This window comes from Ovis aries, chromosome 9 (genome assembly GCF_016772045.2).
Source record: "Ovis aries strain OAR_USU_Benz2616 breed Rambouillet chromosome 9, ARS-UI_Ramb_v3.0, whole genome shotgun sequence".
In the NCBI taxonomy this organism is placed as follows: domain Eukaryota; kingdom Metazoa; phylum Chordata; class Mammalia; order Artiodactyla; family Bovidae; genus Ovis; species Ovis aries.
The window spans coordinates 47091842-47110838 of NC_056062.1; the positions used below are offsets into that span (position 1 = coordinate 47091842).

The 18997-nt window shown below is 39.6% G+C and overlaps 1 non-coding gene across 1 annotated transcript; it reads right to left on the reverse strand.

Moving 5' to 3' along the window:
• Positions 1-1633: 1633 nt before the first annotated feature.
• On the reverse strand, positions 1634-1736 carry LOC114116519 (U6 spliceosomal RNA). Its single transcript, XR_003590422.1, has one exon. It is a non-coding gene; the product is annotated as a U6 spliceosomal RNA (small nuclear RNA).
• Positions 1737-18997: the final 17261 nt, after the last annotated feature.

Genomic DNA, 18997 nt, shown 5'->3' on the forward strand with positions numbered 1-18997 from the left:
ACTTTTCAAATAAATCCATGAGGATTCCCTGTACTTTTCATCTGAGACTTCAAAGCCTTTCACAAAAACATCATTTTTCTTCTTAAAAAAAAACCAAAAAACGCCATTTTGCCATAGTTAATGGTTATTAAAGGACTTGTTATGTTCACAACTAGGAAGTGTATATTAACAACCTTTGGACATGGAGTGCCGGAGATAATGCACAAATTATTACCAGGGGTATTGGAGATGCTTCTTTCCATTTATTAATTCACTACAAATTTATTGAGTTCCTGTTCTGTGCAAAGCATTATTCTCAGTACTGGAGACCAAGTAACAAACAAGACAGGCAACAGCCCTATCTTAATGGAATTTACAAATCAAGTGGCTCATGCTTGGCACTTGGCGAATATTTGTTGAATGAATGATTTAATGTGCCTAAAGAAAACCATTCGCATAGAATAAATATTTATGTTTTATAAAAATTAAGTGAAATCATTGAACAGAGGGGCAGCAGAGTGCAGAATATAAATTAGACAGGGGAATGCGCTCCAATGGGGCTTCCCGGTGCTTCAGTAAAGAATCTGCCTACAGCGCAGGAGACACAGGGGACGTGGGTTCGCTCCCTGGGCCAGGAAGATCCCCTGGAGTAGGAAATGGCAGCCCACTCCAGTATTCTTGCCTGGAGAATTCCATGGACAGAGGGAGCCTGGCGGACTACAGTCCATGGGGTCACAAAGAGTCAAACACAACTGAAGCGATTTAGCACACAGGCATCCTGTGTACAGCTGAAAGCGCACTGACTCCCTAAAAGAGGATCCAAACCCCTTGGGTGATGTTCACTCTTCGTGATATTCTTGTAACTTTATGATGTAAAGTTAACAATATTTAAATATTATGATTTAAAGTTAATACACACTAGGGGCTACAATACTGACGCTTGCATACCTAAAGCCTGTGCTCTGAAACGAAAGAAGCCACTGCAATGAAAAGCCCACACACCACAACGAAGAATAACCCCTGTTCACCACAACTAGAGAAAGTCCATGTGCAGCAGCAGACACCCACCACAGGCAAAAAACAAAATGAATGAATAAATAAATAAATCTTAAAGTTAATACATTTTATGTTATATGATAAGGGGATGGGGAAAGAAAACAAAAGTAGACAGGTAGATACACACATACATACAGACGCAAACATACTTATACACACAAGTATATTCACAGCAAAAGAAAAGCAAGAAATACTTATAACAGTTACATCCTCATTTCTGTAACTGGTTACATGGTCATAGCTGGTATTGATAACTGTATTCTTCCACTACCCATTACATATTCCTTTCATCCTCACCAAGCAACTTGGCTGGTTGTGGTTCTTTTCTCTCTCTCGCTCTCTCTTTTTAAACTGAGATAGAGTTGATATGCAATATTATGTTTCACGTATATGATCTGTTTGTGTATAGTGACACACAATTTTTCAAGGTTATATTCCATCCCTGGTCATTATGAAACATTGGCTATATTCCCAGTGCTCTACAGTATATTCTTGTAGCTTATTTATTTTATACATAGTAGTTTGTAAATCTTCATCGCCTTCCCTATCTTGCCCCTCCCCACTTTCCTCTCCCCACTGGTAACCACTAGTTTGTTCTAAACCTATGGGACACTTCAATTTGCGTGTCATCCTTGTGCAGGGCACATGTTAGTCTGCTCTGTATTATTCCAATTTTAGTATTTGTACTGCTGAAGCAGCACTGTTTGTGGTTTTTTACCCAGGAGAGTGACCCAGAACTTCATTCACAAAACAGCTGGGCCGTTGATAGAGCTGCCTGAATTAGACTGTTGTAGTTTTCCATTGACTTTAACCCAGGTTATGTTACTAAGAGAAGCCCTAACAGGTCTCCTGAATTCTAGCCACACCCTTCCTTACCTCCATTGCTTGTAGCGGTTCAATTTCCCCTTGGCAATCAGGATCAATTACTCCAGCCATCTAGTAACCTTCTTTTTTGCCTGTTAACTCAGAGGCTTGAGAAGCCCAAAGTGGTCAGGTAACAGTCTTCACTTCCAGTTCTTGGAATCACTGCTGTGTCCCTGGTGGATGCATTCCTCCCTTTGAAACTAAGACCTCTAGACCAGCAGTACTTACGGTCACAGGGGTAGGAAGCAAAAATTTTGCCAGTGGATCACTAGAGGTAGTAGTGAGGTGTTCCCCTGCCATTTCCATTTCTTGATTCTTAGACCTATCCCCATGAATTCTGGCTCTGACGGAAAAATAGCACCATATACTGGTCACCAAGGTAGAGCATACACAACCTCCTGGAAAACCTGGCCTCGGTCCTACAAAGTAGTGACCCTGAGCTGTTCTTGTATTTAACTTTGTCTTCAAAGGGACTTTCCACTATTCTATCAAGCTAACTGCTTCAGGATGGGTGAAGAATAGAAATCTATGAGGGGAGACCACTGACACACTTCATTTGTCATAAAGTGTGTTCCTCGTTCAGAAGCAATGCCATGTAAAACCACAATGGTGGATAGGATAGCCCATCCTGTGGCTACCAGTTCACTTCTTTCCCCAGAGATTCTTGTCATTGCCCAATGGGCTCATGAACAATGTAGTCATGGGGACAACGTGGACTTCCATTAATCAAGGCCAACCTGGCTATGGCTACCAGAGAGTGTCCAGTCAGCCATCCGTGGAGACTAACACCGAGTCCCCAGCATGGAACCATTCCCAGGGGGAGCAGTCAGTTATCTGGTTGGCAGGTTGCTTACACTGGATCACTTTTATCATGGGAGGGCCAGTGTTGAGTATATTTGTTGTTGTTGTTTGTTTATTTTTGGCTATGCTGCATGACTTGTGACATCTTAGTTCCCCGAACCTGAACCCCCAGCAGTGAAAGCACCAAATCCTAACCACTGGACTGCCAGGGATTCCTTCTTTGCAATATTTTGCATTAAAAAAAATTTATATATATATATATATATATATATATATATATACACACACACACACATAGCAGTGAAACAGCAGTTACGACAGTCTAACTCAACTTTCTTTCATGACCAAAAATCTTCTACTCTATTAACAATACAGTAGTTATAATAACCAAAAATGAAGAAGTCTTATTCATAAATTGCTGTTGGCCTGCAATGTAGGAGACCCGGGTTCAATCCCTGGGTTGGGAAGATCCTCTGGAGAAGGAAATGGCAACCCACTGCAGTATTCTTGCCTGGAGAATTCCATGGACTGAGGAGCCTGGCAGGCTATAATCCATGGGGTCACAAAGAGTCAGGCATGACTGAGCGATTAACACAGATAAACATATTATCAGCAATGAGGTACATCTGTAGTACTAAACTGAGTGCTATATTCAGTATGCTTTCCATCATACTGTTGTCATTGCCAAGCTGAGAAATTTTGGATCCCCACAGGAATAATTTCAAGATTTCTTATAGTATGGTGGAATTTTGTAGGATTTTATAAAGAACAAGATAATCAGATTTTTTACTGAGTAAATTCTTCCAGTGTGTTTGGCTTGATTTCACTGTTGGCTTTTCTTTGATCTTTACTAGGTTTTTCATGCTAAATTTTAAATAGGGACATTTTTGCAATTCTTTAAGAAGTTTTATTTCCAGTCTGCTCCCTCCTAAAATTGTTTTTCAAGTGAAACAAAAGATATATTTTATATAGCATATTTTCAATAAATAATAGATTTTCTGGTAATGGCATATATTTTCCAGTCTCATTCTATTATACACATTACTCTGCTTTTATTTTTCTTCCCTTTAGTATATCATTAACTTGTATTCTTAAATATTCTTAAGTATACTTGAACTCTATTTTGGAATGACTGTGGTTTCTTCATGAGACATTCTTGAGTTTTTTTGCTCTTTTTCCTTTCCTACAAATTGTTTCTGTTCTACTCTTGGTCTGTCCCATTGGCCCTTTATCATATATTTTTATTGCTTATTTACTTTTAATGTAACTCTATTAACTATCATGTCCTTTAATTCTGAATGATTTTAATAAAAATCTATCAATATGAGTTTTTCTCTTTCTCTTACACCAATGTTTGTGTGTATGCATGCTCAGTTGTGTCTGACTCTTTATGACCCTATGGACTACAGCCCGCCAGGCTCCTCTGTCCATGGGATTTCCCAGGCAAGAATACTGAAGTGGGTTGCCATTTCCTCCTCCAGGGGATCTTCCCAAACCAGGGATCAAACTCGCATCTCCTGTTTTGGCAGGTGGATTCTTTGCCACTAAGCCACTTGAACTAGTCTTTGTCATTTCAAGGCCCCCTCAAATTTGACTTCAACTTTAAACAACCTTCCATTTTCTATTGATAGAACTGTGGTGTTAGTCTACACACATAACTTACATAGTGTTTCACTTATAACTTCCAATTAAACAAGAATTATTATAGTTCTTTAACTTGGTTTCGATATAATACATGCATATGCGTCTCTATCATACCACAGATGGCACTCCCTCATATTTACTAGAGCACTTTTTTTCCTACTAGTAGATAATAAGCCCCCTGAAAACAAGGAGCATATGTCAACCTCTAGTGTCTGGCACAGTGTAGGTTCTTAATGAATGAAGAATAAATGAATAAATGAATGAATGAAAACCATTAGTTGTATAATTTCAGGGGTCTCTTCCAAAAAAACACTTCCCCTGTCAGCCAAATGGACTTATTTTAAAACAAAAATTTTCTTAGAAATCACACTCGTTTTAACCTATTCATCCAAGGCAGAAGTTGTCAATCCTGGTTGAGGAAGAGAACCATGTGCTCATCCCAATAAAAATAAATTAGGCGCTCCTACGTGATTCTAAGGGCTTCCCTGGTGGCTCAGATGGTAAAGAGTCTTTCTGCAGTGCGAGAGATCTGGGTTCGATCCCTGGGTTGGGAAGATCCCCTGGAGGAGGGCAACCCCCTCCAGTATTCTTGCCTGGAGAATCCCCAGGGACAGAGGATCCTGGGGGGCTACAATCCATAATGTCGAAAAGAGTGGGACATGACTGAGTGACTGAGCACAGCACAGCGCAGGTGATTCTAAAGTGCAGGCAAAGTTGAGAAATGCTAAGCTAAGATAGAAATAACTGATGGCAGGTTCTATGCAGATGACACCACCCTTATAGCAGAAAGTGAAGAGGAACTAAAAAGCCTGTTGAAGAAAGTGAAAGAGCAGAGTGAAAAAGTTGGCTTAAAGCTCAACATTCAGAAAACGAAGATCATGGCATCCGGTCCCATCATTTCATGGGAAATAGATGGGGAAACAGTGGAAACAGTGGCAGACTTCTTTTGGGGGGCTCCAAAATCACTGCAGATGGTGACTGCAGCCATGAAATTAAAAGACGCTTACTCCTTGGAAGAAAAGTTATGACCAACCTAGATAGCATATTCAAAAGCAGAGACATTACTTTGCCGACTAAGGTCCGTCTAGTCAAGGCTATGGTTTTTCCTGTGGTCATGTATGGATGTGAGAGTTGGACTGTGAAGAAGGCTGAGCACCGAAGAATTGATGCTTCTGAACTGTGGTATTGGAGAAGACTCTTGAGAGTCCCTTGGACTGCAAGGAGATCCAACCAGTCCATTCCGAAGGAGATCAGCCCTGGGATTTCTTTGGAAGGAATGATGCTCAAGCTGAAACTCCAGTACTTTGGCCACCTCATGGGAAGAGTTGACTCATTGGAAAAGACTCTGATGCTGGGAGGGATTGGGGGCAGGAGGAAAAGGGGACGACAGAGAATGAGATGGCTGGATGGCATCAACAACTCAATGGATGTGAGTCTGAGTGAACTCCGGGAGTTGGTGATGGACAGGGAGGCCTGGCGTGCTGCAATTCTTGGGGTCGCAAAAAGTCGGACACGACTGAGTGACTGAACTGAACTGAACTGAACTGAAGGTACAAGGAAAGAAGAAAATTAGGATCCTAATGACTTGAGGAGAGAAGTTCTTTGTTGGAGGCAGGGCTTGAGGGACAAGGAGTTTGCAATGAGCCCAACTCATCCTCCAAGAGGCTGGAGTTGGCTGAAGAGAGACAGAGGTATTTTTAAAAGTATCTATCATTTTGAAAAATTAAGAGGAAGAGATTATAAGTCCTTTTTAAAGAGGCAAACTTTGAAGAGGAAGGAATTTAAAATTTAAATTTAAAAGTGAAGTCAGAGATTCCAACAATTGCTAATAAAAGGGCCCTTTGAGTTTCTTAGGCTTTTTACAAAACTACTCCCCAGGCTCACAAATACTGCAGGCAGACTGCTTATACAGATGAAGAGTCTAAAGAATAAATGTTGACGTAGCAGAACTTGAGAGAAGAAAAACTGTTTTAAAGAATTAGTAGTCCCTAATTTGTGTCTATACTATAATTACAACAACATAGAAACTATATGTGAATATGTTTTATTTTTATTACTTATTTATCTGTTTACTTAGGCTGCACCACGTGGTTTGCAGGATCTTATTTCACCTTCCAGGGACTGAACCCATGCCCTCAGTGAGAGCACTGAGTCCTAACCATTAGACAACCAGAACTCCCAACTATGGGTGACTATGGGTTGAACAAGAAAAGAAGAGTGATGATGTGAGACAACTGGCATGTTGAGGTGTATTGAACTTGAAGCCTGAAGTTCTAGTTCCTACTTTGCTGCTAATCTGCTGTGCGTAATTAGGAAGGTGTACTCATTTCTCTGGGGCTCAATTTCCTGACCTGAAAATTGAAAGCCTCAACTAAATCAGTGCTTCTTGCAAGGTTTCTCTAAAAAGAGTAAATAAATGCAGCCCCAAGATCAATAAGGGGGAACCTGAAACACCCTCTGTAAGTCCAATTTGTTTTTGAAGTCTCCTATGCCTTAAAAGTCCACATCCCAGTATGTGAATTGCATCTCAGTTAAACAGTTTTCTTTCCCTCCAAAGTTCATGTACTTTATATTTTTTAGTCTTTGTGTTTTTTTTCTTTTAAATGCAGCTGAGCTTGTATTTTATACTCTGTTTTTTTTTCACGAAGTATTATATCTTTCACAATGTATATATGTCATTAAAATGTTGTTCCTTTTCTTTTCATAGCTTTCCAGTATTCCATCATATGACCATATTATAATGTATTATGTCTCCTAATTTGGGATATTCATGTTACAGTACAGTGTGTTTCTGCCACCAACCTGCCTTAATTCCAGTCTGCTTGGATCTGTGAAGAGCCTGAGATTTCTTTATAGTTTCTAATTGAATCCTCTGAAGTGCAGAGCTTGGAAAATGAAACATTTTTTTTTTTCTTATTGCTGCCATGTGTGAAGTGGTCTCTTGGTGACGTAAGTTGTAATTCATTCTTTCTTGAGATCTCACTGCTAAAAGTGGGGAAGAAACTGACGCTTACTGAATCTGGACTGTTTTTGTAAAGGTTATTACAGGTCATCCACCCAGTGAGGTAATGAATATCCCACTTCATATAATAATAAGCTGAGACTCAAACGATTGAGCTGGCTGACTAACGATGTGCAGTACCTGCGATTAAATTGGATCTGATCTCCCCCAGATCTGTTCCAGGCCATCCTGTTCACCACACTCTGGACTCATAGCAGTAAGAGGGGGAGCGTAGCTGCCCCTGCACTTCCCTCTGTTGGCTCTTTTTTTCTTTTTTAATTGAAGTGTATTTGATTGTCAATATTATATTTGTTTCAGGTGTACAACACAGTGATTTAATATTTTTATAGATTATATTCCATTTAAAGTTGGGCTTCCCTGGTGTCTCAGATGGTAAAGAATCTGTCTGCAATGCAGGAGACCTGGGTTCAATCCCTGAGTTGGGAAGATCCCCTGGAGAAGGGAATGGCTACCCATTCTAGTATTCTTGCCTAGGAAATCCCATGACAGAGGAGCCTGGTGGGTTACAGTCCATGGTGTTGCAGAGAGTCGGACATGACTGAGTGACAAACAGTAAACAGTAACATCAGTTCAGTTCAGTAGCTCAGTTGTGTCTGACTCTTTGTGACCACATGGACTGCAGCACGCCAGGCCTTCCTGTCCATTACAAACTCCTGGAACTTGCTCAAACTCATGTCCATAGTGATATAACATTTTTATAGACTATATTCAATTTAAAGTTATTAAAAAGTAATGGCTATATTCTTTGTGCTGTACGGTCTGTCCTTATTGTTAATTTTTTTTTATTCATAGGAAGTTTTACCTGTTAATCCCCTCCCCCTATCTTGCCTCAACCTCTTTTCTTTTCCTCATCTGGTAACCGCTAGCTTTTTCTCTAGTCTGTGAGTCTCTTTCTGTTTTGTTATATACATTTGTCTGTTTTATTTTTAAGATTTCACCTGTAAGTGTTAACATAGAGCACTTGTCTTTTCCATCTACCTTATTTCACTGAGTTTAATACCATCCTAGGTAAACTGCTTTTTTTGTATCTGTTAGCAATAAAGGACAGAAATGGTATGGACCTAACAGAAGCAGAAGATAGTAAAAAGAGGTGGCAAGATACAAGAACTATCCAAAAAAGATCTTCATGACCCAGATAATCATGATGGTGTGATCACTCACCTAGAGCCAGACATCCTGGAATGCGAAGTCAAGTGGGCCTTAGGAAGCATCACTATGAACAAAGCTAGTGGAGGTAATGGAATTCCAGTTGAGCTATTTCAAATCCTAAAAGATGATGTTGTGAAAGTGCTGCACTGGATAGCAAATTTGGAAAACTCAGCAGTGGCCACGGAACTGGAAAAGGTCAGTTTTCATTCCAATCCCAAAGAAAGGCAATGCCAAAATATATTCAAACTACCACACAATTGCACTTATATCACATATTAGTAAATTAATGCTCAAAATTCTCCAAGCCAGGCTTTAACAGTATGTGAACCGTGAACTTCCAGGTGTTCTAAATCCAGGTGCTGGATTTAGAAAAGGCAGAGGAACCAGAGATCAAATTGCCAACATCTGTTGGATCATCAAAAAAGAGAGTTCAAGAAAAACATCTATTTCTGCTTTATTGACTATGCCAAAGCCTTTGACTGTGTGGATCACAACAAACTGTGGAAAATTCTTAAAGAGATGGGAATACTAGACCACCTGACCTACCTCTTGAGAAATCTGTATGCAATTCAAGAAGCAACAGTTAGAACTGGTCATGGAACAACAGACTGGTTCCAAATCAGGAAAGGAGTACGTCAAGGCTGTATTTTGACATCCTGCTTGTTTAACTTATATGCAGAGTACATCCTGAGAAACACTGGGCTGGAGGAAGCACAAGCTGGAATCAAGATTGCCAGGAGAAATATCAATAATCTCAGATATGCAGGAGACACCCTTACGGCAGAAAAAGAGGAAGAACTAAACAGCCTCTTGATGAAAGTGAAAGAGGAGAGTGAAAAAGTTGGCTTAAAGCTCAACATTCAGAAAACTAAGATCATGGCATCTGGTCCCATCACTCATGGCAAATAGATGGGGAAACAGTGGAAACAGTGACAGACTTTATTTTGGGGGGCTCCAAAATCACTGTGGATGGTGACTACAGCCATGAAATTAAAAGATGCTTGCTCCTTGGAAGAAAAGCTATGACCAACCTAGATAGCATATTAAAAAGCAGAGACATTACTTTGCCAACAAAGGCCCATCTAGTCAAGGCTATAGTTTTTCCAATAGTCATGTATGGATGTGAGAGTTTGACTATAAAGAAAGCTGAGCACTGAAAAATTGATGCTTTTGAACTGTGGTGTTGGAGAAGACTTTTGAGAGTCCCTTGGACAGCAAGGAGTCCATCCTAAAGAAAATCAGTCTTGAATGTTCATTGGAAGAACTAATGCTGAAGCTGAAACTCTAATACGTTGGCCACCTGATGCCAAGAGATGACTCATTTGAAAAGACCCTGATGCTGGGAAAGATTGAAGGTGGGAGGAGAAGGGGACAACATATGTTGAGATGGTTGGATGGCATCGCCAACTCAATGGACGTGAGTTTGAGTAAACTCCTGGAGTTGATGATGGACAGAGAGGCCTGGCGTGCTTTAGTCCATGGAGTCGCAAAGTGTCGGACACAACTGAGCGACTGAACTGAACTGAACAGCTTATCCATTTGCCAATCTCTTTTCTTGACAGTGCCATAGTTCCTCCTACAATTAGAATCTCATTTTTGGGGACTTCCCCTGTGTTCCAGTGGCTAAGACTCCACACTCCTAGCGCAGTGGAGCTGGGTTTGATCCCTGGTCAGGCAACTAGATCCCACATGCCTCAGCTGAGAGTTCTCATGCCACAGCTAAAGATCCCACACACCGAAACTAAGACCGAGTACAGTCAAATAAATAAATAAATAATTTTTTAAACTCATTTTTTGATGAGGGTTCTTTGTCATGCAGCAGGTAGTTTTTTTTCCTCCAAAGGATAAATAAACAAAGGATTGTTTTACAGCATAGAGAAGGGGTTAGTAAACTTTTTCTGTAAACGGGCAAATAGTGACTATTCTAGACTTTGTGGAACATAAGATCTCATATATATGAGGTCATAAATGTCAGTTCCAACAACTCAACTCTGCCTTTTCAGTGGAAGAGCAGTTACGCATTCATTGTATGTAATAATGGATGTGTCTGTGTTCTAATAAAACTTTATTTAGGGGCACTGAAATCTGAATTTTATATAGTGTTCAGTTCCCTCAAAATTATTATTCTTTTGACATTTTTTTCATCCACTTAAAAATATACAAATCCATCCTTGCAGTAAGGATTATTATTGTTGTTTTTTAGTCAATCAGTCATGTCCAACTATTTTGCTACCCCATGGACTACAGCCCGCCAGGCTCCTCTGTCCATGGGATTTTCCATGACAAGAATACTGGAGAGGGGATTTCCAGACCCAGAGAAAGAACCTGTATCCCATGCATTGGCAGGCAGATTTTTTACCACTGAGGCCCCTGGGAAGCCCAAACTATAATCAATCAATTTCTCCTAATACCTGTTATTGTCCTTCACGCAAATTCAATCCTCCCTTTCTTCCTTGTCCAGCCTCAATTTCAAGGTCAGTCCTGACACTGTCTTCCTTTCATAGGCCCTCAGGGTCTGGTTTTCAGCGAAGTGTGGTGTCTGTTTTGTTTGTTTGTTTTTGCCACACTGCAAGGTATGTGGATCTTAGCTCCCTAACTGGGAATTGAACCCTGGCCCCTGCAGTGAAAGCGCCAAGTCCTAACCACTGGAGCACCAGGAAATTCCCAACTGAGTGGTGTCTTGAAGTAAGCCAGGAAACAACAATGAGGTTGCATGAGGAGGGGCAGTGGTGGTGGTGGGGGGGTGCCGTGGGTAGGAAATATGAAGAGTTAAACCCCATACCTTCCCCCAAGGTTGCACAGCCCCTGAGAGCAGTGCCTCTACCAGAGCCAAGCTCTGGTGTGGTGATGCCTTCAGGCGATTTGTGTGTCACTCTAGCCTAGAGCATTTCTCCAAGGGCTGTCCGCTCTCCTGCTTAAATCTGGGTCCACAACATCTCTGCTCTTCCAAGCACCAGGCGCAGTCAGCAGAGGGGATAAAAATGGAGCTGAATTTCCAAAATTTTCTGGGCCACTGTCTCCGCTTCTCTCAGCTCTTGCAGGCGTGTTTTTCATGGAGTAAAATCTAGACTAGACTAGACTACTCGCACAGTCGTGTCTGACTCTGCAACCCCGTGGACTGTAGCCCCCCAGGCTCCTCCATCCATGGGATTCTCCAGGCAAGAGTACTGGAGTGGGTTGCCATTTCCTTCTCCAGGGGATCTTCCCGACCCAGGGATCGAACTGAGGTCTCCCGCATTGTAGGCAGACACTTTAACCTCTGAGCCAGCAGAGAGTAAATCTAGGCAGAGATAAAAATTAGATACCAAGTACACAGCAAAAGCTCTTCTTTTTCTGTAGTTGGATAATTTGGGTTTTCTGAGCTGAGAAAAGAGATGACGTAATACTTCCTACCATGAAATAACAGGTTTGGGAAATAGACAAATAATTCTGTCCCACTGCAACTAATAAGCTGAACTAAGGTGCTGTTAAAAAAGTACCAAATGTATGTCAGAGCAAGCGTAAGGTGTAAATCATACAACACAATTTTGATGCCCAACAAAAGCATTCAGACTAAATGAAAACTCATCTCAGAAAAAAAATGAATGGCTTTTAAACAGAACTGTAAGATTAATCAAGAAGGAGAAGGTGTTACACTTTATTAAATTTGATTTTTATAAGCATTCATATAGTTACATGAAATCGTACTGGATACATCAATTCAAATCGACTGTTACGGGTACTGGTAAATAAATTAAGAACTAAACGACCACTAAAAGAACTAAAAGAGGGTTTCTCTGGTGGTTCAGTGGTTAAGAATTTGCCTTGCAATGCAAGGGACACGGGTTTGATCCCTGGTCTGGGAAGATCCCACATGCCATGGTGCCACTGAGCCCCTGTGCTGCCACAACTACTGAAGCCCTCGATCCCTACAGCCCCTGCTCTGCAACAAGAGAAGCCACAGTGATGAGGAGCCCACTCACAGCAACGAGAGAAAGCTCAGGCGCAGCAACGAAGATTCAGCACAGCCAAAAATAATAAATAAATATTTTTTAAAAAATAAATAAAACCAGCAGATAATATGGTCTTGCTTCAAGTTAATGATATGCACTGTGAACTCTTCAATATCTGGCATGCTAAAAACTGGAAAGCTTCAGCGTGCAGCTCTTATCTATCCAGTTATCATTATTTGATATGGGTTTCTGAAGGGCAGAGTCCATGACTGTGCATTTATTTGTCTTTTCATTTCTTGTGCCTAGTCCTGTGCCTAGCATGTCATAAGATGCCTAAATACAGTTGGAATGAATGACAAATGAAAACGGTCACAAGAATAAGACATTGCAAAGTTCTGAATTAGTCGTTTAACCATTAAAGAAAGCCAGAATTACATTCAGTGTGTCTCATATTCTAATTATCTGACTGTTGCTAATCTGATATCATGTCAAATGGTAAGTTCACAATTAAATGTGATATTCTTATTTGCCCACACAGCTGAAAATTAATTTATTGACATGTCATTAGATGGCAGATCCAGTGTTAATATTTTTATAGATGTTTTTGAAAGTAGTAATAAATACCTTCAGTTTTCAGTGGAAAAATCAAGAGCATTTCATTAAAACAGAGAAACTGGTGAAGCCAGAAATAGAATAAAAATTAACCTGAGACATATGATTTTTACTTTAAAAAAGAAAATTAAGATACTATCAAATATAGAATCATATCTGAGTATAAGTAGTGAAGTATTCACACATGAATACTTTACTCAGATTGAATATATAAAGTTCCATACCTTCTTTTTTTATCCATTAACCTTACATCTCTGTTTAAAAGCAGTTAATTTTTTTGCAGATTAATTTTCTTTTAGTATGAATACTTTCATTGGTTAGCAAAATACCATCACATCAGCTATACATTCTAGTACTAAAAGCCAAAAAAGTAGCTCAACAATCTGTTCCTTGAATGTTTGGAAAAAATTCTTACAAACTCTCCTAGTGTTCTAAGATGAATAGTTATTTCCCACAATTTGGACAAACAGGTACGCTTTCTCCCCACCCCAGGCCACTGTTCTTTTTCCCTTCAACTTACTGTGGCTAACTTTTTATTCCAAAAGTTGGCTGGAGAAGGAAGATGCCACAAGGGCAGCCACGTGACCATAGATTTAGTGACATGCGTATGGAACTCCAACATCACATCAAACCAGTCTCTGTATAGGATGTCAAACCTAGCCGGGGACAGTCAGATGTTCTGTCTTCTCCAGCTTGCCGAGTCACATATAGAAAACTGTCACGAGGGAATTTCCTGGCGTGCATGTGGTGTGGGCAAAAAAAGTCACAAATATCTATCACAAGAGCCAGTTTACCTAAATCTGCCCGTACTAAGGATTTTTTTTAGTGAAAATGGAGAAAGTCTAAGATCTTCAATGTTTTATTTCTTTATTTTGGCCAAGCAGCATGTGGGATCTTCAATCCCTGATCAGAAGTCAAACCCACTTCCTCTGCATTGGAAGCATGAAGCCTTAACCACTGGACCATTAGGGAAATCCTGAAGAGCTCTAATATTTTAAATAAAATATACTTTCATATGTGATTAAAATAACATAAGAATATGGGTAAAATAGCAATAAAACTAACATAGTTCTCACTTAGGATTGATAAAAATGTGGTATTTTTTTCCCCTTAAAGAATATGATATCTTTCCCCTCAAAGTTTTCTTAAGAATCCCTTTGCTGGAGTTCAAGGTTTTTAAGTGCTAGCCACCCATTCTCCTTACTTGGTCCTGCAATAAACCTTTTCTGCTCCAAAAAACAAATACCCCCCCCCCCCCAAATAAATACCTTTGCTGCAGTGATCTGTGGTGACCTAAATGAGAGGGACATCTAAAAAAGAGTGGATATATATGCATACATATGACTGATTCACTTTGCTGTACAGTGGAAACTAAAACAACATTGTAAAGCAACTATACTCCAATAAAAATTAATTTACAAAAAAGCAATACCTTTGCTGTTGTACATATAAAACTTCTTTAACGAAAACACTATGTGTCTCAAAATCTTTAATTTCCAGCTGTTCTACTGTCTGTGATGGAAGACAGGAACTTGGCTGAGATGTTTGCCTGAAGCAAGGCCGCATTGCGACTATTTTGCTGGGCAAGTCACTCAGCAAGCAGCATGCTCTCTGCGAGGCATCTATCACGTGTCACGTCAAAATACTTTGCTTTAAAAAAATAAAGTCTAGAATAAAGATATCACTAGGGGACTTCCTTGGTGGCCCAGTGGTTAAGAACCCACCTTCCAATGCAGGGGATGTGTGTTCAGTCCCTGTTTGGGGAAGTAAGATCCCACATGCTGGGGTAGGGGGAGAATAAGTAAGCCCTAGCACTGGTATGAAGACCCAGCGCAGCCAAATTAAAGGAAAAAAAAAAAATATATATATATATATATATGTATGTTACTATATTTCATTAACTTACTATGGGAAATTAAAATATATGTTATACATGATTTTCAGTCTAAAGTAAGAAGAATAAGGGCTTCTATTTGGTTAATGTCAGTATTCAATCGTTTTGGATTCTCTGCATTTCAAAACCTTAACAATTTCAAAATTCCAATTTGCTATTTTACTGTCTTATGCCAAAGCACGTTCAGCTGGGTTAGCTAAGTACAAAACACATTTGTTCATCTTAAGGAATTACAAATGCACGATTTTAAGATGTTTTATTGTAATACTAAAGCTCAGTTTTCCCATTTGTATTTGAAGCTAGATTAAAATTATGCATCTGGCAACTAGGATATGGGGGAACATGACATCCCATTGGTGACAAGCCTTTCAATTAAGCAGAATTACTTCAATATGCCCCTGTAAGAAAACAAAAGGGCTATAAATATGTTACAATTTTACTTAAATTATGCATCTTTCTTTCTACTCCTTTACCTTCCTCTCCTTCATCTTTCCTTTCTTTCTTTCTTATTTTTTTTTTAATTTACTGTTTATTTTTGGCCGTGTTGGATCCTCAGTTCAGTTCAGTCACTCAGTCGTGTCCAGCTCTCTGTGACCTCATGAACTGCAGCACACCAGGCCTCCCTGTCCATCACCAACTCCTAGAGCCTACCCAAACTCGTGTCCATTGAGTTGGTGATGCCATCCAGTCATCTCATCCTCTGTTGTCCCCTTCTCCTCCTGCCCTCAATCTTTCCCAGCATCAGGGTCTTTTCAAATGAGTCAGGTCTTTGCATCAGGTGGCCAAAATACTGGAGTTTCAGCTTCAACATCAGTCCTTCCGATGAACACCCAGGACTGATCTGTTTTAGGATGGATTGGTTGGATCTCCTTGCAGTCCAAGACTCTCAAGAATCTTCTCCAACACCACAGTTCAAAAGCACCAATTCTTTGGTGCTCAGCTTTCTTTATAGTCCAACTCTCACATCCATACATGACTATTGGAAAAACCATAGCCTTGACTAGACAGACCTTTGTTGACAAAGTAATGTCTCTGCTTTTTAATATGCTGTCTAGGTTGGTCATAACTTTTCTTCCAAGGAGTAAGCGTCTTTTAATTTCATGGCTACAATCACCATCTGCAGTGATTTTGGAGCCCCCCAAAATAGTCAACCACTGTTTTCCCATCTACTTGCCATGAAGTGATGGGACCGGATGCCATGATCTTAGTTTTCTGAATGTTAAGCTTTAAGCCAACTTCTTCACTCTCCTCTTTCACTTTCATCAAGAGGCTCTTTAGTTCTTCTTCTCTTTCTGCCATAAGGGTGGTGTCATCTGCATCTTCATTGCTGCACTTTTCTCTAGTTGCAGAGGGTAGGGGCCACGCCCTAGTTGCAGTACTCGGGCCTCTCTTTGTGGTGACTTCTCTTGCTGTGGAGCACAGGCTCTATGGCAGACAGACCGCAGTGGTTACAGCATATAGTCTTAGGGCTCCAGAGCACAGGCTCAACAGTCGTGGCACATGGGCTCAGTTGCTCCTTGGCTTGTGGGATCTTCCCAGATCAGGGCTCGAACCCATGTCTTCTGCATTGGCAGGTAGATTCTTTACCACTGAACCACCAGGGAAGTACATCTTTCTTTCTTATTTTTAAACTATGCTTCTTTCAAGACTGAAGTCACTTAATATACATATGCGGCAATTTCTCCCAGAATTGTGATCACAAACTCATCCTTAAGAATCTTGTTTGACATTTCATTCTCTTAATACACAGGGAAAGACTTACATTTATTAAATGTGAATAATGGGAAATATGAAACAAGTATAATTAATCTTAAGTGGCGAGTATAAAAGATAATAAATGTAAGGTTTTAAATTTTAATCATCAACTTGAAGAATAAAAAGTTTAAGACTGATATCATAAAGATATCAGCAGAAGATGGTTTGTAATCTCAAAACAATGTATGATTATAGTACATTAAAAGTTTCTTGAGTTAAAACTTCTTCGATTTTGCATTTAAAAAAATACAGAAGTGAAGTTGCTCAGTCGTGTCTGGCTCTTGGCAACCCCATGAACTGTAGCCTACCAGGCTTCTCCGTCCATGGGATTTTCCAGGCAAGAGTACTGGAGTGGGTTGCTATTTCCTTCTCCGGAGGATCTTCCCAACCTAGGGGTCAAACCCAGGTCTCCCGCATTGTAGGCAGATACTTTTACTGTCTGAGCCACCAGGGAAGTCTTTAAAAAAAGACTTATTTTAAAAAGTAAAATACCACCAAAAAAGTGAGGTAAAAAGGAAAACCTCTTACTCCCTTGAGAATAATGGCATAAAATCACGGTCACTTGATAATTACTTTAATGATTACCTTTACTTACATGATAGAACTATTTTTTAAAAAAATATTTAATTTATTTATTTGGCTGTGCCCAGTCTTAGTTGCAGTACACAGAATCTTTAGTTTCAGCATGTGGGATATAATTCCCTGACCAGGGATTGAACCTGGGCCCCCTGCACTGGACTATCAGGGAAGTCCATTATTTTGTTTTTGTTTTTTACAACTTTATTAAGTGATGGGCTTCCCTGGTGGCTCAGTCAGTAAAGAATCTACCTGCAATGAGGGATACCTGTGTGATTTTCCTGGATTAGGAAGATCCCCCAGAGGAGAGCATTGCAACCGACTCCAGTATTCTTGCTTGGAGAATCCCCATGGATAGAGGAGTTGGACATGACTGAGCAACTAAACACAGCATATTAAGGGATATTGACATACAAGAAAACACATTATGATTGATGTGTATAGTTAGATAAGCTGTGACATGTGTATTTCCTTGAAACTACCACTTTGATAAAGCCTGAACAGATCCTTCACCTCCTCAAGTTTCTTTGTGCCCCTTGACGATTCCTTCTTCTGCTTTCTACCCAACCAACCACCCTCTCTTCTCGGGGCAACCACTGATGTGCTTGCTATCATGGTAGGTCAGTAGGCATCCACCAGTAATTTTTTCCAGGACACCAGCAGGTTTGCCCTTATATAAAATATATAGTATGATCAGCCCCACCCCATCCTATGTCCACGGATCCTGCATCCTTGGATACGAGTGCTGACTGTACTTTTAATAATCTATAACTGACCTAAAAATACTTTCTGCTCATTTTAAAAAAGGATTTTTTTTCCTAACTGGAAGAAAACGTAATAATGCCAGAATGAGGCAGATGATACACAGGTCATTAGAAAGCACTCTGAACTGAGTAATGATTTTGCAGATTATTTTTCATATTCCACAGCCTAATGCTGATTGGATTAAAGAGTCGAGAATCCAGGAAATGAAGTAAAAGAGATGTGTTGATTTTAATAAATAGGGTGTTTTTTTTTCCTGTCTCATCTATCAGCTTATTTCTAATTAATAAATAGATTTTCAAAAGTTGGCCCAAAATGGAGATCTCCACTGACAAATGTTCAGATAAACTGTATGTTTCTTAAGAAAAAAAAAAGTCACTATATGTCGGAGTTCTACATCAATAATAAAATAAAGTGAACTGTGGATGTAACATTAAAATGCAACCGATACTCTTTCTTATGAAAATATAAATTTATTCTAACATATTATGACAACATGTCAAAATTATATTTGCATATAAGATTGGCTGAGGATGCTGGAACTATAGCAGTTGAATTATGGTGGTTTGTAGACTTCTGTGTATACTTTGCATTTTGTTTTTAATTAAATAAATATGTTGGTAATTAATATGTGTAATTTATTTCTACCTCTTTCTAGTTTACATTACTCAGCTGTACTTGAAGATATGCTTCTTCATTTTGAGTGTTTCTGTAAGATATGGTATCTCAAGTAAACTTAATACTTCATTTTTTAAACAACACATCTTTCATTCTCTTGACATCACCAAATGAAAATGCTGTACATTGGAACATAAAACAAAAAGAGACCTAAATTCGTTGGAATTATAATATATGTAGCATTAATGCTACATATTGATTACCACAAGAGTGTTACTTTTTACCACTGCAACTCTTTAGCTATTTCTATAAGCAGTAGAAGTATAGTATTTG